The following is a 14,383-nucleotide window of genomic DNA, read 5'->3' as shown; positions in this document are numbered from 1 at the left end:
CAGGAAAGGCAATGTTTGCATTTTTTTTAAAAGACATCCTCAGATAAACCTACTTTATAGCTATACAGTCTTCTGTCTAAAGACCTCTCAAATGTTTCCAAATCCACCAAAATAATTGTCAAAAGAAAAAAGTATGATCCAGCAGAAAAGACGTTGGAGAAAAAGAAGAAGCTGGAAGGGAGCAAGGATTTCCCAGTTCCACACACTGCTTAGACTGACAGGCAGCAGATGAGTCCTGGAAAGCCACCTCATTCCATGGGGCTTAATCACAGCAGTAGAAAGCATCCATTACGAACACAAAATCTTACCTGCTAGACTGCCCTCTAAACTGGAGACTAAGAAGTCCTCTAGAGCAGGGTTCTCAAGCCTTCTGGAAGTGAGAATTAGCTTTAACAGGGAGCTGGACCCCCACCACATAGATTTGGATTTAATTGTCTGGAGTGGGACCAAGGCATGAATAGTTTTTAAAAGCTCCCCAAGTTTATGTAATCGGCAGCAAGGGTTGAGAACCCGTGACGGAGAACACGCCCTCCACTTCCCAGATGGAAAACCTAGAGAAACCAAAATGCCTCCTCCTTTCACCAGAACACAAGAGCCACAAAAAGAAGAGGAAAAAAATAGGTCTGTCCTTCTGATCTAGTCAGTGGCACCATCATTCTTCTCTGCCTCATGTTCAAAACCTCAAAATACTATGGATACCGTCTTCTTTGATCAGTACATCTCATGAGCTGTCCATTTCGCTCATCGCCAACACTGAGAGTCTAGCACAGGCTCTATACTGTGCGCTCTTATTAGTGCTGGACACCCATTAATTAAGGCATTAGACCCACAACACCTCTACGAGGTGGCTACTATGACTCCTCTCCTTTTTACAGATGGGAAAATCGCAGCATAGAGACATTAAATCACCTGCCTAAGTCCAGAAATTGGCAGAGCTGAGATTTAGAGAGGTTCCATTAATTCTACCTCTTAGTTCTCCCATTACCAGGCTGAAGTTTGCAGAGAGAAGCCATTAAAGCAATATGCTAAAAGTTGGTAAAGAAATCAGAATATCAGTGACCTGGAAGATTAGGCCAACCAATGAAAAGGAAGAGTCTGACGCTTCATGATTCGGGGCTGCAACCATTCATTAGATACTTCATGATTTGAGGCTGCAATCGTTAGACACTTCACGATTCAGGGTTGCACCCATTAGACTACATTAAAGAGTGGTGATACATTTAGACACTTTCGCTGCTCTCTTGAACGATTACAGTATCATAGCAAGACTATTTAAAGCTAGAAAAACTGAGGCTCTAACTTGTGCTGGGCCACATAAAATGCAGCCCTGGCAAGTAATACCACCTAGCAGTTGAGAGACAGTTATAGACAATGAATGGAAAATGCCTATCTATAGCAGAAGGCTGTAGTAATTTTTAATGTTACTGCCTTTTAATAAAATTCTTTTCTTAAAAATATCTCACAGACTTATTTTTCTGAAAAAGCTTGACTCAAATACATTTGTGTTATAATAAAATTTATAAAACTCACATTCTTTTTTTTGAGATGGAGTCTTGCTCTGTCACCCAGGCTGGAGTGCGGTGGCTCAATCTCGGCTCACTGCAAGCTCCAACTTTTGTGTTCAAGCAGTTCTCCTGCCTCAGCCTCCCAAGGAGCTGGGATTACAGGCATCTACCACCACAACCAGCTCCTTTTTTTTTTTTTTTTGATATGGAGTCTCACTCTGTCTCCCAGGCTGGAGTGCAGTGGCGCAATCTTGGCTCACTGCAAGCTCCGCCTCCCAGGTTCATACCATTCTCCTGCCTCAGCCTCCCAACTAGCTGGGACCACACGCACCCACCACCACACCCGGCTATTTTTTTGTATTTTTAGTAGAGACAGGGTTTCACCATGTTAGCCAAGATGGTCTCGATCTCCTGACCTTGTGATCTGTCCACCTCGGCCACCCAAAGTGCTGGGATTACAGGTGTGAGCCACCGCATCTAGCCTATTTTTGTATTTTTAGTAGAGACAGGGTTTCACCATGTTGGCCAGGCTGGTCTTGAACTCCTGACCTCGTGATCCACCCACCGTAGCCTCCCAAAGTGCTGGGATTACAGGCATGAGCCACTGCACCTGGCCAGTATTCAAAAGGAAACTCTTGGGAGAAAAGAGGAGCCTACATCTAAGACTGGCAAAAAGAAATAGGTAAAAAAGCACTTCTACCTGGGCTGTAGGTGTATCACACTCTCTCCTGGAAGGCACTGACATATTTTTAGTATAAAAATCCAAGGAATGCTCTTTTTCTCTTAACTACAATAGCAGCCTTTTTCCCCCCAGAAAATTCAGTATTAATTCATTTAATTTTGCTTCTGGTCCCGATTCTTATCTCCAGGAAGCTTTTATCTCCTTTTCTATCTATAAGTCTCCACAATCTTCCTAAGACTTACAAATCAACTCTATTTCAGTCTCTGGGTCTTCCAAATCTCAGTGCTCTCAACTCTTCTCCTATAATTAGCCCGAAGTTTTACCAGCAGGTAAAGGAATTAGTTGGAGCACAGTTTAGATGGAAATTGAAAAAGTATCTAAACACCAAAGGATTCTGCACAAAACCCACTAACCACATTGATGCTGAATGTATAACATAAAATGTATGTTCTGTGGTATTTCATTTATTTATTGAACATGTGTCAGAAATAAGTGCATTAGGTGCTAATCATTAATGTGGGGAATGAGGGAGTAGAAGCAGCCAGAAAAGGAATGTTTTATAAGAAAATATACTACTAATAAAACAGCCTAGGCTAAATTTACAACTCTGCCGCTAATTAGCTATGTAATCTTGGATAAATCACTTAACCTCTCTGGATGTGTTTCTTTTTAAAAGTCCATTCCAGCTCTAAAATCCATTGTTACAAAAATTAAAAAAGCAAAATCCAAAAGAATACAGTGAGAATTATCCCAATACTTCTGCACTCCTGGGTTCACACCATACTTCCACCTCAGCCTCCCGAGTAGCTGGGACTACAGGCGCCCGCCACCATGCCCGGCTAATTTTTTGTATTTTTAGTAGAGACAGAATTTCACCATGTTAGCCAGGATGGTCTTGATCTCCTGACCTCATGATCTGCCCGCCTCGACCTCCCAAAGTGCTGGGATTATAGGCGTGAGGCACCGCGCCCAGCCAGCTATGGCTATTTGATCTTAACTGAACACCTAATATAAGGTCCACATAGTGAGACCCCATGTGAGACTGGGCCACATAGTGAGACCCCATGTGAACAACAACAACAACAAAAACTTAGCCAGAACTGGTGTCTGTAGTCCTAGCTACTCAGGAGGCTGAGGCAGTAAAATGCCTTGAGCCCAGGAGATCGAGCCTGCAGTGAGCCATAATCACACCATTGCACTGCGGCCTGGGCAACAGAGTGAGACTCCGTCTCTTATAAGCTTTCACCGGACACATATAATATATGTAATGTATATAATAATATGATGTGGATAATATGTAAGTATATATTATAAATATATATTTTTTACCTGATTACATATAATATATACAAAGACCCAGCTCTCACTCTGAAGAGCCCAAAGTTTATAGAATATGGAGAATCAGACTGGTTGAAACAAGGTTACTTTCTCCCCTGATAGAAATATCAACAGATCATTCAGGTTCTAAACAATTTCTTACTCTCTCTACCTTTCGTGCATTTTACCATTTGGAAGTCTGTCTTTGAAGAGAAGATTGGGAAAAAGAGAAACATATGAAAATCAAGTGTCTCCAAGTCATCAACAGAATTCTCATTTTTCTCCAACGTACTGTGCCACTTCAAGGAAGGTTTTAGGAAGGTTTTGCTTTTCCAGGAGACCAGTGACTTATCTTCTACAAGGGGCTCTTCTTATTCTCCATTGTGGTTTTTTGGCAATTTTGATTGTATAAATGCCCAACCAGATTCAACGAAAACTGATGCATATTTTACATATAACACATATGTTAAGTATTGGCCCAACTCATTTTCAATTCTCTAGATAATCATAAGGTAGATAGTAGTTACTACAAGGTGGGTACCATGTCATAATTTCTTTTTAACTTGCAGGACCAACAAAGAGTTTTGTTCTTCATTGGCTTACAGTAATGTGTGTCCATTGTTAAACTGATTTATCAAGTACAAAACTTAATAACTAATCAGCATAATCACAAAATCTAATCAACTCTAATAATCAAATCAAAACACCACTCCTAATTAAGCGAGTTCAGAAGTGGGATATAAATGAAGTTAAGATTTTAATTCAATAGTAAATTTATATAAAACAGTGTTTAAAAATTAGGGTTCCAGGCTGGGTGCAGTGGTTCATGCCTGTAATCCCAGCACTTTGGGAGGCCACGGCAGGCAGATCATGAGGTCAGGAGATGGAGACCATCCTGGCCAACATGGTGAAACCCTGTCTCTACTAAAAATACAAAAATTAGCAGGGCATGGTGGTGCGCGCCTCTGTAGTCCCAGCTACTCAGGAGGCTGAGGCAGGAGAATCGCTTGAACCTGGGAGGCAGAGGCTGCAGTGAGCTGAGATCACACCACTGCACTGCAGCCTGGGCAACAGAGAGAGACACTGTCTCAAAAAAAATAAAATAAAAATAATAAAAATAATTAGGGTTCCGATGCTGACCTTCTTTAAGTATTTTAATTATAATCACAAGTACTACCAAAGATTTTCCCGTCTTAACTAAATTTCCAACTTGTATGCAAGTTTTAGCTAAGTATTATTCAGGAAATATGGGTGATGGAGGAAATACAAAATGTAATTAAGCATCATAACTTTCCTAATTAAAAATAAACCAGTTCTAAATTTGTGAAAATATATGTCCCATATTGTCAAGTCAGGATGCAAGTGAGAAACACAAAACACATGCATATATATTCATACATAAACATGTAACGCAGAATCACAAAACTTAAAGATGGAAGAAAAGAGAAACCAATGGGTTTAAATCACCTACTATAGGTCAGGCTTTGTGTTAGAAGATTTTAGTCACTATTGAGGCTAATCTTCAAAATAAACAAAAAGCAAAATATTCTAATCCCAGTTTCACACTGAAGAAACAAGCTTGGAGATGATAAGAGACTTCTCATGGCTTTTAAGGCCACATGGCTTTTAAGTGGTAATACCAGAAACTGAACCCCGATTTATCTGATTCTAAAACATTCGAAACCATCTCCTGCATTGTCTTAATTTGGTAGAGTATACAGTGAACCTGGCCAATGCTAGAACAACTCCATATGAATTAGAATCTATATATGTCACAGCCCATCCTTTACTGGTTGTCACACACCTGTCACTCATGCAACTAGAGACTGTTGCCTAACGACTTTGTAAACACAGGCCTTTTGGTTCCTAAACATGTCAAGTGAATTGAGTCCTAAACACAGATGTACTAGCCAAATATAATATGCCTTCAGTTAACCAGAATTTGGGGACCTTTATATTAATACTTTCACACGTACTTTCATCAGATGCTTTTTCTGCATCTGTTGAGATGATCATATTGTTATCTGCCTTAAACTGTTAATACCTGCATTGCTTTTCTGATGCTGAAACTGTCCTTGGAAAAATCCCACTTGGGCTCATCATTGTTCTTTTAATAAACTGCTCTATACAATTTGATAATACTCTGTTTAAAATTTTGACATCTAATATAAATGACACTGGCTATAGGTTTGTTTTTTCTGCTTTTCTTGTCTGGTTTTGACATAGAGTGATGATAACCTCCTAAAATGAGAAGGAACAGCCTTCTGTCATTCTCTGAGCTTTATAACATATCTTTCTCTGAAGGATCAGTAGAACTTACTTGAACAACAATCTAGCTCTGGTGCCATTTTTTAATTGAAATTTTTGTTGAGATAACTGTAGACGCAAACACAGTGTAAGAATAATAGAAAGCTCTCTTGTGCCCCTTCTGAGTTTCCCCCAATGGTAACGTTTATAAAACTACAGTAAACATCACAACAAGGATATTGATATTGATACGATCTACCAATCTTATTCTGATTTTCCTAGTTTTACTTGTATTCATGCTGTGTGTGTTTGTGTATGTGTATCTACACAGTTCTATGACATGTATGGATTTGTATATATACATTATCTTTATACACACATGCACACCTTTTAAAATATAACCAAGGTCTCACTGTACATAGTTTTATATCCAACTTTTTGTGTACTATAGTTGCTAAGTTATAAATACCCTTCAAATAAATCTTTAATGGCCACATGATATTCAGTGTCTAAATTAGAATCTTATTTAACAATTACTCTATTATTGTACACTCGGGTTGTTTCCTTTTTTTTTTTTTTTTTAGCTATTATAAGTAAGGCTTTAATAAACACATTAAACACTATTTACCTGGTAATGATTTCCTTTGGACAGATTTGTGGAGGTAAAATTACTGGAAAAGATGAGTTTTCCACATCTTAACATGGATTTGTCCTGTCCCTGTAAGGAACCTTTCATCAGCCACAAATAATAAATGGCGTATTTTCTCACATCATCCACTTTTAGAGAAAAGCTGACTACAAACATATTCCCAATATCTCAGCATATAACTAGTCTACCCCAAGACAAGAAGAAAGCCCCAGTTATGAAAAAGTAGGCTCTACCATGCATATGCTGAGCGACTCTCTGGGCTAGAGCTTATCAGATGAACCAAGTAATGTGTGTGCCAAGCCCTTACTCTTCAGAGAAGCAGAAAGCCAAGAATTATAACTAGCATGTGACACGAAGCAAGGACATTCCCCTTATGCTAAAAAGTCCCTACCTATTGTGTCTCACATAATCCTAAAAACTTATTTTAGGATATTCAATTTTACAGATGAGAAAACTGACCCCAGAAAGGTTAAGAAACTTGCCCAAGGTTACATAGTAAGTGTATCCAAACCTAGGCAACACTACCATAGTCTGCTCATTTAGATTCTTGCTTGTGGACTGCACAGTACTCAGACCAGGCTCAAGTGCTCTAGAGAGGGACCAAATGGAAGGCACCAGTTAAAAGCCCCACTCTGGAAATGGAGATCCAGGCCAGAAACCATATGAAGAGCCTAAAACACTTTATGAGACTTATGGTTTAAAAAGCCCCCCAGTATATCAAGTCATGTTGTCGTTTATCTAGAATGAAAGTTATTTTTACCACTCAGCTGTTCTTTATGTTACACTGGCTTGTATCAGAAAACATATATAAAAAACAATACTAGTGATATGGTTTGGCTGTGTTCCCACCCAAATCTCACCTTGAACGGTAATAATCCCCATGTTTCAAGGGTGGGGCCAGGTGGAGATAACTGAGACATGGTTTCCCCTATACTTCTCTTGTGGTAGTTAAGTCTCACAAGATCTGGTGGTTTTATAAAGGGGAGTTCCCCTGCACAAGCTCTCTTGACTGCCACCATGTAAGACATGCCTTTGCTTCTCCTTTGCCTTCTGCCATGATTGTAAGGTCTCCCCAGCCATTTGGCAACTGTGTGAGTCCATTAAACATCTTTCCTTTATAAATACCTAGTCTCAGGTATGTCTTTACTAGCAGAGTGAGAACAGACTAATACAAATAGACATCAGATCAAGAATACTCAGGACAATGTATACACTCCTAATAAACAATGAATACTCAGTTCAAGGTAACAGGTTACTATGAGCTATTAGAAATTACTTGCCTTTCTGTAAGAGAAATAAATTCCATGTTTCAATAATAAAATTAGAAGCATTTGACAGGTGATTAATAATTACTTATTAAGTTAATCTTAACATTTCTCCTACCACACCCTAAAATGCAGAAAAAGTAAATACTAAAGACAGATAATTCTTCTAATTCAACTCCATCATTTTAGAGATTGGAAAACTGAGGTCCCATACGGATTAAGATAGTTAATTACATGTGTACAAAACCTGCTTTTGCCTCGACTTAAAATATTGTATACTTAGTCTACTGTATTATATTTAACAACAAATCACACATAAATGCATACTTAACTTGGCTGGGTGCAGTGGCTCATGTCTGCAATCCCAGCACTTTGGGAGGCTGAGGTAAGCAGATCAGTTGAGGTTAGGAGTTTGAGATCAGCCTGGCCAACATGGTGAAACCCTGTCTCTACTAAAAATACAAAAAAAAAAAAAAAAAATAGCCAGGCGTAGTGGTGTGCACTGTAATCCCAGCTGCTCTGGAGGCTGAGACAGGAGAATCACTTGAACGGTGGGAGGAGGTTGCAGTGAGCCTCATTTATGCCACTGCACTCCAGCCTGGGTGACAGAGTAAGACTCTGTCTCAAACAAACAAACAAAAAAAACATATTTAACTTTTCCCTTAAAAAAATAATTTTCCTTTAATAATTGTGTATCTTGTCCCATGTGTCATTCTTACCATGAGACTACATTATATTAATTGCACATACTCCTTAAATAATTACGGTTACTTGTATTTAATATACCTGTGTAATCATGAAAAAAAAAAACATCAAAATGCTTTGTAGAGAGCATATTTACTGAGTCTTTGTGACATTTTTCACAAAGTAGATTGAATGGTGCAGAAAAAAAAACTACGAAAACGTCTTTAATAACATTTTTCCATTTTTCTGAGACTATGCATTGACTATCACACCACAAGCTGCATACTCGTTGGCTTCACTCTGCTGATGTGAAATGCAAATGGAAAATCTCCAAAGATTTCAAGGCTTCTCCCTTCTCCCACTCCTACCAATTCTTTGAGACACTCGAGAAAAACAGACATTCACAATTCTATTTCAACAGTGTCCTCTCCTATTCAGAGGCATTCACCCCTCCCTCTATCTCTGTTGCTAAAGCTAATGCTGCCCTAGAAACAGACTTATCACAATGCAATCGAGATTTTTAATAGTAAGACCTAAAGCCCAAGTGGCTAAAAGAAGAAATTTCATGCATTTCCACTCTTTTTTTTTTTTGTTTTTGAGATGGAGTCTCACTCTGTCACCCAGGCTGGAGTGCAATGGCATGATCTTGGCTCACTGCATCCTCCGTCTCCTGTGTTCAAACAATTCTCCTGCCTCAGCCTCCCAAGCAGCTGGGATTACAGGTGCCCACCACCACGCCCGGCTAATTTTTATATTTTTAGTAGAGATGGGGTTTCATCATGTTGGCCAGGCTGGTCTCGAACTCCTGACCTCAGGTGATCGGCCTGCCTCAGCCTCCCAAAGTGCTGGGATTACAGGCATGAGACACCTCGCCAGGCTACATTTCCACTCTTAAAAAATAAAAATACTCCCTTTTTCTGCCCCCAGATCCCCAAAATATACTCACTACCCCTGCCACCGCATTCTAAATGACCAACAGCATACCAACACATGATACAGATTAAATTTTAACTCTCTCCTTCCCATGTGCTGGAATCTCAGCACAGCCACAGGAAAGAGGAGGAGGTGTGATTGTGCACAGCTGATGTGTCAGGACGTTACATCAATGTCTTCTTCATTCTTGACACCAACCCTGCAATGTTGATGACATTGAGTGCAGAGGCATCAAAACTGGACAACCAGCCCAGGTCCACTGGGGGCTGGTGTATTCAGTTGATGCCTGAACCATAATGCCTTCAGTGGTCAGCATGAAACTTCTGCAGGAGTGCCAACCAACCCCAAGATGCCCTGGCCCATGGGTACCTGCACTTCAACGTGCACCATCAACAGGTGTTTACCCAGCTCCTGACCTGAGCTCAGCACCGCACAGGGGTAGGTTTGGAAACATGGTTTCTTCCCATAGCACTGATCTTGATGGGAAAGAAAATTCACCTCTTTAGAATGTCAGAGAGGTAAGAACATCTGACATGGCTCCCTCATTTCATTCATTTCATTGCCAAAAAAAAAAGAGGCCAAGACAGGAAGAAAAAAAAATTTCCTATCTTCTGTGCCTCAAGCACCATTCATATGCTCCCTTCATTTCATCTTCACAACAGTCATGTTATAAAGGCATTCTTAGGTCCAATTTACACACACACACACACTTTTTTAAGTGACTCAGAGCTTTAATATACTGTCCAAGTTCTGACACATTAAGTGGCAAGGTACCAGCATCTGAACCCAGACTTGTCCAACTCCCAAGCCCAAGCCCTTTGCAGACTAAGCCCAGCTACTGCTGAAAACCCTAGTAGTAACACAGAATAGCACATAATTAAGGGGTGATGCTGTCATCTAGACCAGCAATTTCCAAATTAGTCTGATTCATTAGAATCATCTCAGTTGCTTTATAAAAAATACAGATTCCCCCAGACTCCCATCCCCATTCAGGCTTCTGATTGTGTAAGTCTGAGAGAAGGCCTGAAATCTGCATTTTCACATACTTCCAATGATTCTGATCATCAGTATGCCTTGCTACTTACAGAAGGATTAAAAGCAACAGGGCTGGATCAGCCATGAAAAGGTATTTGGAGCTTGGATTGAATCAGTAGCACTTAAAAGGAGAAACACTGAAAAGGTAGCAATGTCCAGGGAGCGTTCATGATAGTGATACCAATGGGCCAGGGCTGAGAGACGTGATGGAAAGCGATCAAGGAGGTAACTAGAAAGGAAAGCTTTTATGGAGCCGCTTATAAATCCAGCAGAGGCATACAGACTATATGCCATGATAACAAGGACAGAGGTGTCAGACCATGGGCAACATGATCAAAGTGGTGGAGGACAAACCAAACTGCATGCAAGTGTCTGGGCCAGGACTAGCAACTACAAGGCTATTGACATAGAAGCACAGCTGGCAAGCCCCCAAGGAAGAAAAAAAGAAGGGACAGCTCTTCATTTGAAAGAAATTTTCTCCCCCATCAAAATTAATGCTGCAGGAAGAGACCAATGGCCAAGCATGGTGGCTCACACCTGTAATCCCAGCACTTTGGGTGGCCGAGGCGGGTGGATCAGCTGAGGTCAGGAGTTGGAGACCAGCCTGACCAGCTAAAACCCCATCTCTACTAAAAATACAAAAATTAGCCAGGTGCGGTGGCACGTGCCGGTAGGGCTACTCGGGAGGCTGAGACAGGAGAACTGCTTGAACCTGGGAGGTGGCAGTTGCAGTGAGCCAAGGTCATGCCATTGCACTCCAGCCTGGGTGACAGAGCGAGACTCCATCTCAAGCGGGGAAAAAAAAAAAAAAAAAAAAGATTAGCGCTGCGGGAAGAGACCACGTTTCCAAACCCCGACCCCTTTGCAGTGCTGAGCTCAGGTCTGGAGCTGGGTAAACAACTGTTGACGCTGCATATTTAAGTGCAGGTTCCTATGGGCCAGGGCATTCTGGGGTCGGTTGGAACTCCTGCGGAAGTTTCATGCTGGCCACTGAAGGCATGAAAAAATGAACGGAAAGATCACTAGAACGCAAGCTCCAAGAAGGCAAGGGGATATTTGTCTGGTTTGCTCACTGCTTTACCTCAAGCTCCTAGTAGGAACGAAATAAATATTTGCAGAATGAATGCACAGCTGGACTTACAGGCAGACTGGACAAGGAAACCAACAAAGATGAATGAGTCCAGGGTTTCTTCAAGATTTAAATCCAAATGACTAGGATGAAAATGATAGCACTGGCACAGTTGACTAAAAAAGTTAAATAAGAGTACATCGGTTTTACCAAAGATTCTTCTTCATTACTTCTGGCTTTTCTCTAAGACTTTATTTTGGCCTCTAGTCCTTGAAAAGAATTCAGTGGTTTTGAGATTCTGCAATGCACCCTTGGGCCTTGGGAAGAAGAAAAGGATGGGCAAAATCTTCTAGTTTGATTTCTGGCAATGGAAGAAGGGCAATCTAGTGAGAATCTAAACTTGGATGGCATTCCTCACAGGACAACTGGATCCCCACCAGCAGGTATGCCAACAGCACAGTGGCTTGACTGGACTCGCTCTAAACCTTAATGACAGGGCTGGTGGGGCTCTGTGTGACTGGGTCAGCTTCAGGGGCCTTGCCAACCAGTGGAGACACCAAGCCACCTCTAGCTGGCCAGTCAGGTCTCCGGGGGCTTTTGGAGACTTGAAAACTAGTTCCACCCAGGGAACAAACTAGTTCACCTTTTGAAATCCTTTCCAAACTAATGACTATCCAAGGTGCCATTTAAGTCATCATATTACACAGTCTCTTGTAGGCTACCCGTCTAAGGGTGGTTACCATCAAAACTAGACATATCAGGTCCTAGAGGCAGGAGCTGAAGGGCATGCCCAAATTGCTTCTCAGACATCCGTTTTCCACAAGCCTGATCTTTTAAGATCTTTCCTTCTTAAATGACATCCTCCTTCTGCTAACACCCAACTAAGAAAGAGCCCTCGTTTTTATAAAATTTCCTAGCAAAAGCAATTTGTTTCACTCATAAAACAGCCAAACTATATTTTCTAAAGAACTGCAAACAGTTACATGATTTCGATTTTAGTTACCCTTCTAATGTAAACTTTCCAGAGCCTGCCTTTCATAATACACCGGGAGATAATGCATGAGTCCAAATGACTTGACAGTTTCTTTTAATTTACAGACATCTAAGAATGTTTATAAAATTCCTCCAGTTCAAAACATTTCCTTTTCTTAAACATATTTCCAGTTCAAATTATGTGTTTATAGCAGTCTGCAATATATTATTTCTAAAGATAAACAGTCATGTACAAAATGGACAGAAAACCAGCAGCATATCACTACTGCCACACTCAGTCAGATTTTCCCCTTGCCTGGTGTTCCACAGTGAAAGTCCTAACCTGCCAGTGGAAAGTATGAATGGATCACTAGGAACAGGATTTCCCAGCTGTCTCCAGGATCCATAAAGGAACAGCTACCAGTTCCTTTTCATAGGCAGTTTTGAGCCTTAGTTCCTGAGAACCTCTTTTTTCCCCCCAGAGCTAAGTATAAAACTCAATAATTCACTAACTGTAGGCAGTTTTCCTTTCTTCCTTTTAAAGGGAGGCTTTAAACCCAAATCACTACTTCTAAATCCCAGGAAACAGTTGCAGTTTTCAAAATAAAATGCAAAGTGCTGGAAATAATATTCTGTAATTGCTAAATTTTTTTAAATTCAGTCTTTTGACTTCATTTATATCTTTGTTGCTATACATGAAACAAACAGAGACCGAAAAGTAATTTAAATGGACTGTTAGCCATTCTGGGCCTTGAAACGGCTTCTATTTAGAAAGACTGACTCACTGCCTAACAAAGATTCTCTGCTAGTCTCCAAGTTGACATTTTATAAATATCTAATCACCCTTTTTGGATGATTTTCCAATTACTGAAAACAGGGTCTATCACAATGAAGCAGTTCACTCGGAAAGCATCCAGTTCTGGTTCTAACTGAGAAATATTAGAACCCCAAACACACACAGTTCAGGGGAAAGCTGTCACCGGGGAGAACCGGTATATAGTTCGGCCAAAAAACTTCCTTACGGAGCACTGCCAGATTTACGCAAAAACCCAGAGTAGCAGAAGACAGAAACATTCTTTCTCCAGAATCCCAAAACAGTAAGATTTCCTAGCAAATCCCTGAATAAGACTCAGCAAAAAAAAGGTCCTCCTTAACCATGTGCATTTTTTTAAGGAAGGCTCTTGAAATTTATTACATGAAGTCCCTTTGCCCTGTTTTGCAACAAGATGAGCAACAACATTTATCTGAAATAAACAAGAGAACTGCTGCCTTTTGGTGTACAAAGAGCCAAAGTTCACCATAACTGGTTGGAAGATACCTAATACCAACGGATTAAACCATCATCTGCCAAAGGGAAACACTGATAAGGCTCGGAGTTCTATTTTACAACCTGAGCACCCAAAATACTCATGTAATCTGTACAGTTTCCAATTCTACATGCTCTCCAACCACAAAGAATGTATGGGGATCTGCTAGCACACACACAGGCTCCCACACTGATTAAAAATGTCCATCTGCTGCTCGATGCCAAAGAGGTTTCCCAGCCCTAAATTAGCCTCAGCACAAAAAAAGGGGAGGGGGGAGACTCAAACTTGTAAAATCACCTAAAAGACCTTAAGATGATATAAATTGTCTTTGAAGAGACAATTCAGTTAATTAGAAATTGACACGTTATTAAACGGCAAAGGGGCGAGGACGTGGGGAACCAGAAGGGCCAGAAACAGCGGCACTCCTGAGACCCCAGAGAGTACTGAGGCTGCAGACGAAATCTGGGGTGCTCAAGCTTCCACCTGGCCCGACAGAGCAGCTCCTGGCGCCCAGGTAGAGGCAGCCGAGGACTAGAGGAGGCCAAGGAGGCAGTTCCCTTTAGAGGGCGCTCATTGGGCGACGTGGGAAAACAAGCTCCAGCCCCCGAAGCGCGACCAAAAGGAGAAATCAAGTTCCCACTGCCAGAGCGGGGGAGGGAAGCTGGGTGCCCGCAGGCGCCCCGCCGGAGACGAGACTCCTCCCGGCCCCAGAAGCGCC

At 41.1% G+C, this 14,383-nt stretch overlaps 1 protein-coding gene across 1 annotated transcript in view; it reads right to left on the bottom strand.

Annotated features, from left to right (window-relative positions):
* The window catches only part of SDC2 (syndecan 2), a 134,025-nt gene that overhangs the window by 118,080 nt on the left and 1,562 nt on the right, over positions 1–14,383 (bottom strand). The gene's annotated exons all lie outside the window — the stretch shown is intronic.

Source organism: Papio anubis, chromosome 8 (genome assembly GCF_008728515.1).
Source record: "Papio anubis isolate 15944 chromosome 8, Panubis1.0, whole genome shotgun sequence".
Lineage (NCBI taxonomy): Eukaryota > Metazoa > Chordata > Mammalia > Primates > Cercopithecidae > Papio > Papio anubis.
This window is presented reverse-complemented; position numbering and strand designations above follow the sequence as displayed.